This window comes from Adiantum capillus-veneris, chromosome 30 (genome assembly GCF_014529385.1).
Source record: "Adiantum capillus-veneris isolate H3 chromosome 30, ASM1452938v2, whole genome shotgun sequence".
Lineage (NCBI taxonomy): Eukaryota > Viridiplantae > Streptophyta > Polypodiopsida > Polypodiales > Pteridaceae > Adiantum > Adiantum capillus-veneris.
This window is the reverse complement of record NC_140960.1, coordinates 103,515,613-103,528,930: the sequence shown is the minus strand read 5'-3', so window position 1 is coordinate 103,528,930 and position 13,318 is coordinate 103,515,613.

Here is a 13,318-nt window from a genome sequence, read left to right as displayed (position 1 = left end):
TGCCTTTTTGCTGTGCATAACCCTTTGCAACAAGTCGAGACTTATGGCGATCGATCTCACCATCCGGCTTGCGTTTCAACTTGTAAACCCACTTCGTACCAATGGCCTTTTTTCCACGAGGCAAATCACATAAAGTCCATGTGTCATTTTCTATAAGTGCATCATATTCTGATTGCATGGCAGCCATCCAATTTTCTGAATTTTGTGCTTCATCAAAAGACAGAGGCTCCTCAATATCATGTAAACTAGACACAGCCAAAGCATAACAATCTGATGCATAAGATGTATGAGAGCCTGAACGAGTACGACTAGACAAAGGTGCATCCAATTTACTGTCACGCAAAGTGTGCACCAGCCATTTTGGCATTCCTCTAGCCTGCTCATTTTCAGCCCTTTCCTCATCAAGTACATCATGTACATCTGCATCAGTAATAGGCTGATCTAAAACATTTTCAGAAACCCCCATAGGTTGTACATTTGCCTCATTGGAACTTACATTTGTATTTCCACCACTGAAAAGAGGCAACAAAGTGTCATAAATGTCATGTGAGCCTACATTACTGTCTCTAGTACATGACAGCAAGGGCTAATCAGAATCTTCCACAAACACTACATCCCGAGAAAACAGAATACGTTTTGTTTGCGGATGATATAACCTGTAACCTTTGCTTTCAGCACTATAACCAACAAAAATACATTTGATAGCCTTATCATCCAATTTTCTGCGCTGCACTTGTGGCACCAAAGCATATGCCAAACAGCCAAAAACACGCATGTGCTCAATAGAAGGCTTTCTATCATGCCATGCTTCATATGGAGTAATAGACTGCAAAGCTTTCATAGGACACCTGTTAAGTACATAAGTGGCACACATGATGGCCTCAAGCCAAAAAGAATGCGGCAAAGCTTGACTTTTGACCATACATCGTGCCATTTCTGTCAGTCACCTGTTTTTCCTCTCAGCAACACCATTTTGCTAAGGTGTATAAGGCACTGTACATTGGTGTTTTATCCCACGACTAGCCAAAAATGCATTAAATTCATGAGACATATACTCCCCCCCTCGATCGGAACGGAGGGTGCCCATAGTACATTTCGAGACATTTTCAGCCATAGCCAGAAATTGTTTGAAGCACATAAAACTTCAGACTTCGCTTTAAGCAGAAATACCCATGCATGCCTGGAGTAATCATCAATGAAAGTCACGAAGTACAGGTAATTGCCCAAGGATGGAGTTTGCATGGGCCCACAAACATCACTATGCACAAGCTGCAACCTGCATGTGGCCCGAACTGAAGCATCCTTTGGAAATTTAGAACGCTGCATCTTACCCAAAATACAACCTTCACAAACATGTTTGACAGGTGCTTCAAGAGGCGGAAAAAAAGCAACCATATCAGATTTCTACAAAAGCAGCAAACTAGCAAAATTCAGATGACCAAAACGTTCATGCCAAAGTTTTGCATCTGAAATAGCCCTTGAATCTGCAACAGCATTTGCAAATTTTTGTCCACACTTGTCATACAAAGTGAGCTTATACAGCCCACGTCACAAAAGCCCAGATGCAACAATTTCATCACCAAAACTGAGATCATGAACTGTACATGTGTCATCCACAAATTTGACTACAAGTCCAAGTCTAGCAAGTGCGGATACAGACAAGAGATTCTTCTTGATCCCAGGTACATAAAGTGCATCAACAAGTGTGAAGGAACTGCCATTAGCAACAGTGAGCACAATCTTTCCAACTCCCTGAACGGGATAAGAGGCGTTGTTGGCACAAGTGACTAAATTCCCATGAGGGACAGACTCGAGAGAGGTAAACAATTCACGATGTGAGGTAATGTGCTTTGTAGCACCACTGTCGAAATACCACACATGTGAATCTGCAGCAACTAACAAGCATGCATCATGGACAACAGGATTGTAAGTGAACTCTGCGCTAAAAGCCCATTCTGCATCAACATCAGCAACACAGTCTCCTTTCACAGAAGACTCAACAATGGCTGCATTTGTAGTGGAACCAGCATTTACAGTGGGAACCACCCTCTTTCTTCTTAGCCTCTTTGGCCTTCAACTTAGGACACGACTTGATCAAGTGGTCATTGGCTTTACAATAATGGCAACGCGTATTCTTTTTGCCCTTATCACCAGAATTGCCAGACGAAGTGTTGCCAGGAGAAGCATTAGGAACATAATTTTTTCCACTCGCAGCAGAACCATAAGAAGTGGTTGCATTGCTGTTACCACCCTTTCTTTGAGAAGCAATAAAAGCCTGCTCAACTGCACGCTGTCTAGTCCTATTTTTTCTGGAAAGTGACTCTTGCAACAGCAATGTGCATAATGCATCAAACTTGACAACTTTTGGATTTCCTTGGGTCATAAGTCTCCAAGTACTAGCAAAAGTTTGGTAAGAATCTGGCCGGTAAGGCATCAAGAATTGTCTGCACAAGGGAACTGTCTGAAATAACTTCGCCTGCAGAAATAAGTTGCTCATTGATATCCTTGACACTAGCAAGGAAAGTGTCCATATCATCTTCCTCATGCATAATCTTCGACTCCAGCTCTTTACGCATCAAAGCAATTTTAGCCTCATTGCGGATTGCATAAAGACCTGCTAGAATATCCTAAGCCTGTTTTGCAGATTTTGCTGAACGGATGTGAGGAACAATGGTGCGCTTCACAGACAACACAATCAATGCATGAGCTTGCGCATCCTTAACATCCCAACGAGCTTGTTCTGCCGTAGGCAAAACAACTCTAACAGCTGCAATCCTTGCAGCACGACCTGCAACATCCTCAACATCGCCTACATCCTCAGAACCAAGACGTACATCAATGCCATGCACAATGTTCGAGACACCCTTTGACACAAGAACATGTTGCATCATATAAGCCCACATAGGGTAGTTGTCCCCATCCAACCTGCCCTCAGCAGCAAACATCTTGAACCTATCTGTGTTGTTGTTGTCAGCCATGGTAAATGCTGCACCTGATGTGAAAACTGCCCGGAAATAGCAGAAACGGAGCGGGAACAACCTGTGCTACATAGCACAAACCGTAGAAGACTATAAGACACCTGTTATGCAAAAAACGGCACTGATAGAAATTCTGCACAAAATGACGAAATAGCTTGTGCAGTACTGCCTGTAGTGGAAACGGAGGCCGAAATGAGCCCAAATCAAAATTTTGAGCAGACCAAGCTCTTTGAGCTTGCCCAAAATAAGTGTCGACCTGCGAACGCTTACCAAAGCTCACTGAAGACGGAGAAAGTGAGCAGGCGTGTGCTAGAGCAGCTGGCGACTAAGCCCGGGAGGACGTGACCTACTCTGATACCAATTGTTGGAATTAGGGTTGCAGAGAAACACACACAGCTTGGAGAAGACGAAGGAAGCTCAAGGCACACAATAGAGAGTGTATAACTTAGTGTGCAATGGAAAGATGGATAGCCCTAGAGTGATGGGCGTATATACAATGCACGAGGGAAAAAACCTCCTAAAGAGGGAAAAAATGCCCCGGCGATCCTAGTGTGTTCACACACATCACTACCACATGTATATGGTAACAACTTTATGTATCATGGTAGCTTCTGTACTTTCAAATGTTGTGAAATGAGAGGTAAGGGCAGTTCGATCTCCAAATAGATCAAATCTCTATATGTGAACTTGTGACCTTGCTGCTTCACAAAGGCCTTGTCATAATGGTCTTGTTTAGTAGATTGTGGTTGTCGGTGGAGAGGTGGAGAGCCTGGTTGATGAGCTCATCCGTAATCCTTACTTTAACGGTGGTTGCATCTTTGTATATGAGTGTTGCCTCTCCATTGTATTGAGAATAGAGCTCATGAGTTCATGTGCCCTTTGGAAATCAATCCCCCAAGGCAATAATCTAAACAAACTATCAAGTTGTAGGCATCTGGTCCCTCCTATGACTTTTCTTTGTTGATGCAAAGGCCATAGATCTCTTAAAATATGATGGTCTTGACTTTAGTACCATTCGTTGCTTGAATTTTTTTTATGAACACATTTACTAGCATTTTAGCTAACTCTTCATCTATGATGTGAGCCTTCATGTTTGATGAGAGACGTCGATTATCTTGTACAGAGCAGCTTCCCACTCCTTCTGAGATTTTCGTCGAGGCATTTTACTACCAAAAAATCAACTGTTTAGGCGTGAAAACTAGTCAAAAATTGTCAAGAAAATGCAAACTTGACCACAAAATGAAAAATGAAAATAACTTTATCAAAACAATTCCAAATTTGACCAAACTTCATCGGTGCAACTAGGACAACTATTGGCACTAGGGCAATGGGTTACAAGTCAATTATGGGTCAGAGGTACATGGACCGCGATCCATGTTGGAACACCTCTTGGAACTCTACTTGCACCATCTAATAAAGTAGGTTATGGATGCTATGGTTCAGAACGTTTGTGATTTGGATCACTCTTTTGGAATCTATGCCAAAATTTGAAAATTTTTGCAAACTCAGAGAATTTTGGCACTTTGGCTAGGGTTTGATGTCCAAATGACTTGAAGGTTAAGCTTAGGCTTTACTCTGTATTTAGGAGCTAATGGTTAGGTTTTGGCCTAGAAAAGTGAAAAAGGTACATGGATCGCGATCCATGTTTGGTCTCATTTTGGGGTGAAACTTGGTAGGCATGTCCCTCTTTTCAAGTTTGGAGTAGATTTTCTTAAGTTTTCCCAATTTCCCACTATATGGCGCAGTTTATGATGCCAACTTTTATTGATCCTTGTGGCTAGACTAAGTTGAATTTGGGTGTTCTGGCGATTTGAAGTTGCAATCCATCAATCCATGTCCAAGACCAGTTATTTGTCCATTTTTAGTATATTTGGAGCTTGTTTGACCATCCTAGTTGGGCTTACAAGATTTTTCCAATTGATAAGCTTTTTTGCGTTACTTTGTGACACATTTGAGCATTCCAAACTTTTCCTTTCTTTAGTTTTTGCAAAACACTTTGACCTTAACACTTAATACTCTGAAATTACCCAATGCTAGAATTTGGAACAATTCTGAATGAAATCCTTGAGAAATTGCTATATTTTCCCATCATTAGCCTTTAATATTCTGAATGAAATCCTTGAGGTAATTGCCATATCCTACCATCATTAGCCTTTAATATTCTGAATGAAATCCTTGAGAAATTGCTATATCCTACCATCATTAGCCTTTAAAAGCACTGCCTATCCCAAAATTGCCCTTCAAGTATATGGATCGCGATCCATGTTTTGTGGCCAAATCACACCAAACTTTGTGGGATGGTTCCCGATAGCCCCTAAGCTATTGGTCACAATATTTTGAAGTTACACTCACTTCTTCATTTTCTAGGTCAAAATGACCAATTGTAGACTGACTTTTTTTATTTCATAGGGTTTTGGGGTGTCAATTTGCATCCATTTTCACCCAAATTTCCATGATGGAAACTCCCTGGTCTCTAATTGTGAGCCAAATTTTGTAAAATTTGAGAATTGTTGGGTACATGGATTGTGATCCATGTTGGGAATCGTTTGCAATGTGTGATTATGCTACTATTTAGGTGTTGTTGAGAGGATTATTTTTCCCAATTATCTTTGAATTGGAGGTTGAGGAGCATGGATCACGATCCATGTTTCACCCCCTTTTTGAATTGTACTTGCGTGTCTTGTTTCACCCTCTTTCTGAATTGTGCTTGCATGTTTAGATTCTGCCTTGATGAGTTCACTGGTGAAATATTTGAACTTGGAGTGGTTTTGATGCCCCTATGAACCCCAAACAATTTGTAGACAATTCGTCTTAGATTTGACATGTGCGGTTGTTTCGGTGTTTTTGTACGGTGTGGGCTATATACATTTTCTCTTGATCAAGGTCAAATCTACTGTAGTATGATATCCCTGCGTATTCTAGCAGGCAAAAATGTGGCAGGTCACTCTAGGTCACAAAGGGATCTGTGTGTGTGTGTGTGTGTGTGTGTGTGTGTGTGTGGCTCTCTCATATGAAAATGAGCTCTACCTTGGTCCAACTTGTCTATATGTTCCCAACTTATCCAAAGTGCCTAGTATATACTTACCTTGTTTACTTTGGTTTCTCCTAGCATACCACCTACAGCTCAGATGGTTCATCATTTGAATTGTTGGTCGCCAATTGCCCTCGATTTTGCAATTTTGGTCTGCCGTAAGTTGGACCAAATTTTGACTTGTACCAAAACTTCCAAATTTGACATACGTGAAACTCTTGCTTTGTAGATTTGGTGTTTGCTTTTAGAACTTGATTTTGACTTCCATAGCTTAGTTTATTAAATTTTGATCCTTATTAGACTAAAAAAGAAAAAAGAACTACCAAAAATTATTATTATCTGGCCAAAAATTAGCACAAATTATTCCATACACTCATATATACATACTCTCAGTCTAAGCATCATGTCTCTAAAAAATTGTCTCTATGGCTCATTATTATGCTTGATAAGGGTTAAATCCTATAAAAAAACTACAAAAAAGTAAAAATTTAAGCAGAAAATACGTTTTGTACATTGTATACATAATTTCTCAACATCTTGCAGGTTAAGATCTTGCAATAAGCTACAAAAGCTATAGTTACTTCCCCCTTTTCATAATGAGTCTTCCTCTGATGAAAGTTTTCGCAATGTGCATGGATGCAAATAGCAGGTCAATGCAAGGCTGTGAAATGTGGCCCTATTATGCCAATGGAAGAGATGCATTGGGTAAAAAATATGTGTTGCAAGATGCGAGTACAAAACTAATTGTTCACTGGCTTTGGATGGCAAGGCTCCATCTACAATACATTGTCCAAATAAAGGCTTTTGAAGATGGCGCACTGGATTGTTGTTTTTGTGAGTACTGTCCGCTGGTGACAGAATGAATCTTCCACTCTAGTTCTAATAGGAACCACTTTTGTGGATTTTCACCTTGTCTCTAAGACACCTGGTCTAAACGTGGTAGGGGTCACATAATACTTGAAAAGTGCGGTGCAGTGCGGAATGCGTGTGGTGCGGTGCGTGCGGGAAGGGGAAGAAGGAGAAGGAATGCAAGATGTGTGGGTGGAGTCAGCCTCTAAATAAGGAGCTCCTTATTCTTGATATATATACAAGATAAGATGATGGTCAGTGGGAGGGAGCCCATAGCCTGGGCAACCCTGCAAGGCACAGAGGCCTTTACCCCAACACTCTCCCACTTAAAGGTGAATGTGTCGATAAGTGGGTCCTACTAGCTAAACTACTAGTATGTATAATAAAACAGGTGAGAGACTCTCTTAACCTATGCCCATTGGCTCGCTCAGTCGATCTACATGCAGTCATATCGGCTCTAGGGATAGGTGAGCAAGCACACGCTAGAACCTACATGTAAATGTCATAAAATCTTATATCTAGCTAATCCAAACGATTTTCTCATATTAAAATGATCATTTAAAGTGGGAGAATAAACGAGAACAATAGTTAGAATAGAGACATGTGCTTCTAGACCTATCTCAGCAGGGACCAAGAGGAGAGATGGTTGTTGGAATTAGGGTTGCAGAGAAACGCACACAGCTTGGAGAAGACGAAGGAAGCTCAAAGCACACAATAGAGAGTGTGTTACTTAGTATGCAATGGAAAGATAGATAGCCCTAGAGTGATGGGCTTATATACAATGCTCAAGGGGAAAAACCTCCTAAAGAGGAAAAAAATGCCCCAACGGTCCTAGTGTGTTCACACACATCACTACCACATGTATATGGTAACAAATCCCCCCTGGAGTGATGCGGTGAACGAGAGCTGGCACATGAGTAAAGGAAGTGCCATGCCCTAAGGACATGATCAGTCCACAAAGGGGAGTAAGCCCAAAGCTTTGTGAAAAGCTTCAAGCTGCTCACGAGACAATGCCTTTGTGAAAAGATCTGCAAGGTTGTCCTGTGTTGGCACAAAAGCCAAGCTGATCTCTCCTATTGAGAGCCTCTCCCTGACATAGTGGTAATTCACCTCAATGTGCTTTGTGCGAGCATGAAAAACTGGGTTCCTCGCAACTACCAATGCGCTCTGACTGTCAGTGTAAATAGTGTTGGCAGTGTCCTGTCCAACACCCAAATCATCCATAAGGCATCTAAGCCATACACACTCAATTGTAGCTGTGAAGACTGCCCTGTACTCACCCTCACAACTCGAAGTGGCCACAGTGGTTACTTTTTGCTCAAGCATGATATACATGAACTGCCAAGCATGAAACAAAAACCACTTGTGGACACTCGCATGTCAAAACAACCAGCCCAATTTGAGTCCGAAAAAGCATGTAAATCTGGCGGCAATGATCCCCCCTTGGGATAAAACAAGCCAAGATGTAAAAGTGCCACTAAGGTAGCGGAAAATACTCTTGATAGCCTGCCAATGCTTAGACCTTGGGCTATGCAGAAATCTGCTGACCTGTGAGATTGCCAACTGAATATCCAGCCTCGTGTTGCATACATAAATGAGGCAACCAACAACAGTTTGGTAAAGAGTGACATCAGCAGGATCGCCAGCATCATGTAGACTCAACTTCAAACCTGTTTCCATGGGAGTGTCAATAGGTTTGCAATCCTCAAGTCCAAACTTACATAGCAATGTCTCTATGTAACTTTTCTGACACAAGGCAATACCACCATCACACTGCTTAAACTGTATGCCCAAGTAATAATGCAACAACCCCAAATCTTTCATCTTGAAAGTAGCATTCAAATCAGCCTTAAATTCAGCAATATGTATCTCATTTGGTCCAGTGATCAACAAATCATCGACATAAAGAACCACAATGAGAAGTACATCACCCTCACGCTTTACATACAATGTGCTTTTTGTTGGACTGTTACAAAAGCCTCGTTTTACCAAGCACGAGGAGATTGCTTCAACCCATACAAAGCCTCTTACATCTGCACACTTTGTCCTCTTGTCCTTTTATGACAAAACCGCGAGGCTGCGTTACATAAACTTCCTCAAATATGTCACCATTCAAGAAAGCTGTAACAATGTGTGATTGATGTACATCCGAACCAAAATGAGCTGCCAATGTCCATAGAAAACGCACAGTAGTCATACGACAAGTGGGAGAAAAGGCCTCTTCATAATCTATGCCTTTTTGCTGTGCATAACCCTTTGCAACAAGTTGAGCCTTATGGCGATCGATCTCACCATCCGGCTTGCCTTTCAACTTGTAAACCTACTTCGTACCAATGGCATTTTTGCTAGGAGGCAAATCACATAAAGTCCATGTGTCATTTCCTATAAGTGCATCATATTCTGATTGCATGGCAGCCATCCAATTCTTTGAATTCTGTGCTTCATCAAAAGATAGAGGCTCCTCAACATCATGTAAGCTAGACACAGCCAAAGCATAACAATCCGATGCATAAGATGCATGGCGAGAGCCTAAACGAGTACGACTAGACAAACGTACATCCAATTTAATGTCACGCAAAGTGTGCACCAGCCATTTTGTCATACCTCTAGTCTACTCATTTTCAGCCCTTTCCTCATCAAGTACATCATGTACATTTGCATCAGTAATAGGCTGATCTGTAACATTTTCAGAAACCCCCATAGGCTGTGCATTTGCCTCATTGGAACTTACATTCATATTTCCACCACTGAAAAGAGGCAACAAAGTGTCATAAATGTCCTGTTAGCTTCCATTACTGTCTCTAGTACATGACAGCAAGGGCTGAACAGAATCTTCCATAAACACTACATCCCATGAAACCAGAATACATTTTGTTTGCGGGTGATATAACCTGTAACCTTTGCTTTCAGCACTATAACCAACAAAAATACATTTGACAGCCTTATCATCCAATTTTTAGTGCTGTGTTCGTGGCACCAAAGCATATGCCAAATAGCCAAAAACACGCATGTGCTCAATAGAAGGCTTTCTATCATGCCATGCTTCATATGGAGTAATAGACTGCAAAGCTTTCGTAGGACACCTGTTAAGTACATAAGTGGCACACATGATGGCCTCAAGCCAAAAAGAATGCGTCAAAGCTTGACTTTTGACCATACATCGTGTCATTTCTGTCAGTCACCTGTTTTTCCTCTCAGCAACACCATTTTGCTGAGGTGTAGAAGGCACTGTACATTGGTGTTTTATCCGACGACTAGCCAGAAATGCATTGAATTCATGAGACATATACTCCCCCCCTCGATTGGAACGGAGGGTGTCCATACTACATTTTGAGAAATTTTCAGCCATAGCCAGAAATTGTTTGAAGCACATAAAACTTCGAACTTCGCTTTAAGCGGAAATACCCATGCATGCCTGGAGTAATCATCAATGAAAGTCACGAAGTAAAGGTAATTGCCCAAGGACAGAGTTTGCATGGGCCCACAAACATCACTATGCACAAGCTGCAACCTGCATGTGGCCTGAACTGAACCATCCTTTGGAAACTTAGAACGTTGCATCTTACCCAAAATACAGCCTTCACAAACATGTTTGACAGGTGCTTCAAGAGGCGGCAAAGAAGCAACCATATCAGATTTCTTCAAGCGCAGCAAAGTAGCAAAATTCAGATGACCAAAACGTGCATGCCAAAGTTTTGCATCTGAAATAGCCCTTGAATCTGCAACAGCATTTGTAAATTTTTGTCCACACTTGTCATACAAAGTGAGCTTATACAACCCACGACACAAAAGCTCAGATGCAACAATTTCATCACCAAAACTGAGATCATGAACTGTACATCTGTCATCCACAAATTTGACTACAAGTCCAATTCTAGCAAGTGCGGATACAGACAAGAGATTCTTCTTGATCCTAGGTACATAAAGTGCATCAACCCACGACACAAAAGCTCAGATGCAACAATTTCATCATCAAAACTGAGATCATGAACTGTACATCTGTCATCCACAAATTTGACTACAAGTCCAATTCTAGCAAGTGCGGATACAGACAAGAGATTCTTCTTGATCCTAGGTACATAAAGTGCATCAACAAGTGTGAAAGAACTGCCATTTGGAGCATTAAGCACAATCTTTCCAACTCCCTGAACCGGATAAGAGGCATTGTTGGCACAAGTGACGGAATTCCCATGAGGGACAGACTCGAGAGAGGTGAACAATTCACGATGTGAGGTAATGTGCTTTGTAGCACCACTATCGAGATACCACACATGTGAATCTGCAGCAACTGACAAGCATCCATCATGGACAGCAGGATTGTAAGTGCACTCTGCGCTAAAAGCGCATTCTGCATCAACATCAGCAACACAGTCTCGTTTCACAGAAGACTCAACAATGGCTGCATTAGTAGTGGAACCAGCCTTTTCAGTGGAACCACCCTCTTTCTTGTTAGCCTCTTTGGACTTCAACTTAGGACACGACTTGATCAAGTGATCATTAGCTTTACAATAATGGCAACGCATCTTCTTTTTGCCCTTATCACGAGAATTGCCAGACGAAGTGTTGCAAGCAGAAGCATTGGAAACAGAAGTTTTGCCACTCTCAGCAGAACCATAAGAAGTGGTTGCATTGCTGTTACCACCCTTTCTTTGAGAAACAATAAAATCATGTTCAACTGCACGCTGCATATTCCTATTTTTTCTGGAAACGGACTCTTGCAACAGCAATGTGCATAATGCATCAAACTTGACAACTTCTGGATTTCCTTGGGTCATAAGTCTCCAAGTACTAGCAAAAGTCTGGTAAGAATCTGGTAAGGCATCAAGAACAATCTGCACAAGGGAATTGTCTGAAATGACTTCACCTGTAGAAATATGTTGCTCATTGATATCGTTGACACTAGCAAGGAAAGTGTCCATATCATCTTCCTCATGCATAATCTTCGACTCCAGCTCTTTACGCAGCAAAGCAATTTTAGCCTCATTGCGACTTGCATAAAGACTAGCCAATATATCCCAAGCCTGTTTTGCAGATTTTGCTGAACGGATGTGAGGAACAATGGTGCGCTTCACAGACAACGCAATTAATGCATGAGCCTGCGCATCCTTTACATCCCAATGAGCTTGTTCTGCCGTAGGCAAAACAACTCTAATAACAGCAATCCTTGCAGCAATACCTGCAACATCCTCAACATCGCCTGCATCCTCAGAACAAGGACGTACATCAATGCCCTGCACAATGTTCCAAACGCCCTTTGACACAAGAACATGTTGCATCATATAAGCCCACATAAGGTAGTTGTCCCTATCCAACCTGTCCTCAGCAGCAAAAATCTTGAACACATCTGTGTTCATTAGGAAAAATATGGACTCTCCTTGGGCCTTTTTGATTAGTGAAGGCCATAGGGAGAACCAATGAGAAGGCTCTTGGGATATCACCTAGAGGGGGAGGAATGGTAGGGGTGCAGCCTAATTGTCTCCCTCTTCAATGCTTGGTTCTTATAGAGAGGTGGGAGGTAGGCTAGGGGGGGCGGTAAATAGGAGGAGAGAGGTGTCATAAAAGAGGGAGGGACCCCCCCAAAAAAAAACGCACATGCTTAAAAACCCTAAAAATTAAAAAAAATTTAAAAGTTCCAAAGTTGACCCATTTGCCTCCAAAACTGCCCCAAAACATAAACTAACTTAAAAAAGTCAATTTTCCCCTCAAAATCCACTTTTCTCTCTCTCCCTCACTACTTTTCTCTCCCACACTCTCCCTCTTCTCCCTCCTCCCATTCTCTCTCTACAGTCAAGGCAGCCATAGCCAAAAGCTTTCCACCACTCTCTTCCTCTCTCTCCATAGCTTCCCCTTCTCTCACACCTCCATCAACCCTCTACAGTCCCACACTCCATAGCCCACAGCTCCACTATCCTCTCTACCTCTCTACCTCTCACTCCTCCCCTCTTTCTCTATCTCCACTGTCAAAACCACCATAGCCACCATAGGCAGCTCACCCTCAGCTCCTCATTCTCTCTCCATAGTACCCAACTCTTTCAAATCCCTTCATAAGCCCAACTTCCCAAGCATGTCCATGCATAGACGGCCCAAACCAAAGATAGAGGAGATTGTGTTGCACAACACAAAAGATTTAGAGGGTGTATGGATCCCACAAGTATTCAAGAAGGGTGCATGGGTCTACATGCAATCGTCACGTGCTGGACCTCATCGCGTACGGTGTCGAGGTGTATTGGAACATCATTGGAAGGGCCAGCTATTGGCATTCAAAGAAACCAAGTCCGGAATGGTGGCCATCGTGCAACACGTCTACAGTGCAGCTGAGATCCACCTCAAGATAGCTTCAACTCAATTTGCACTTCATTGTAAGTTTTCATGGTTTAGCTATCCCATGCATATGACATGTTTACGTTTATGCGATCATTATGTTTAACTAAGGGCATTTGTAAAGATGTTTTTCCATCCA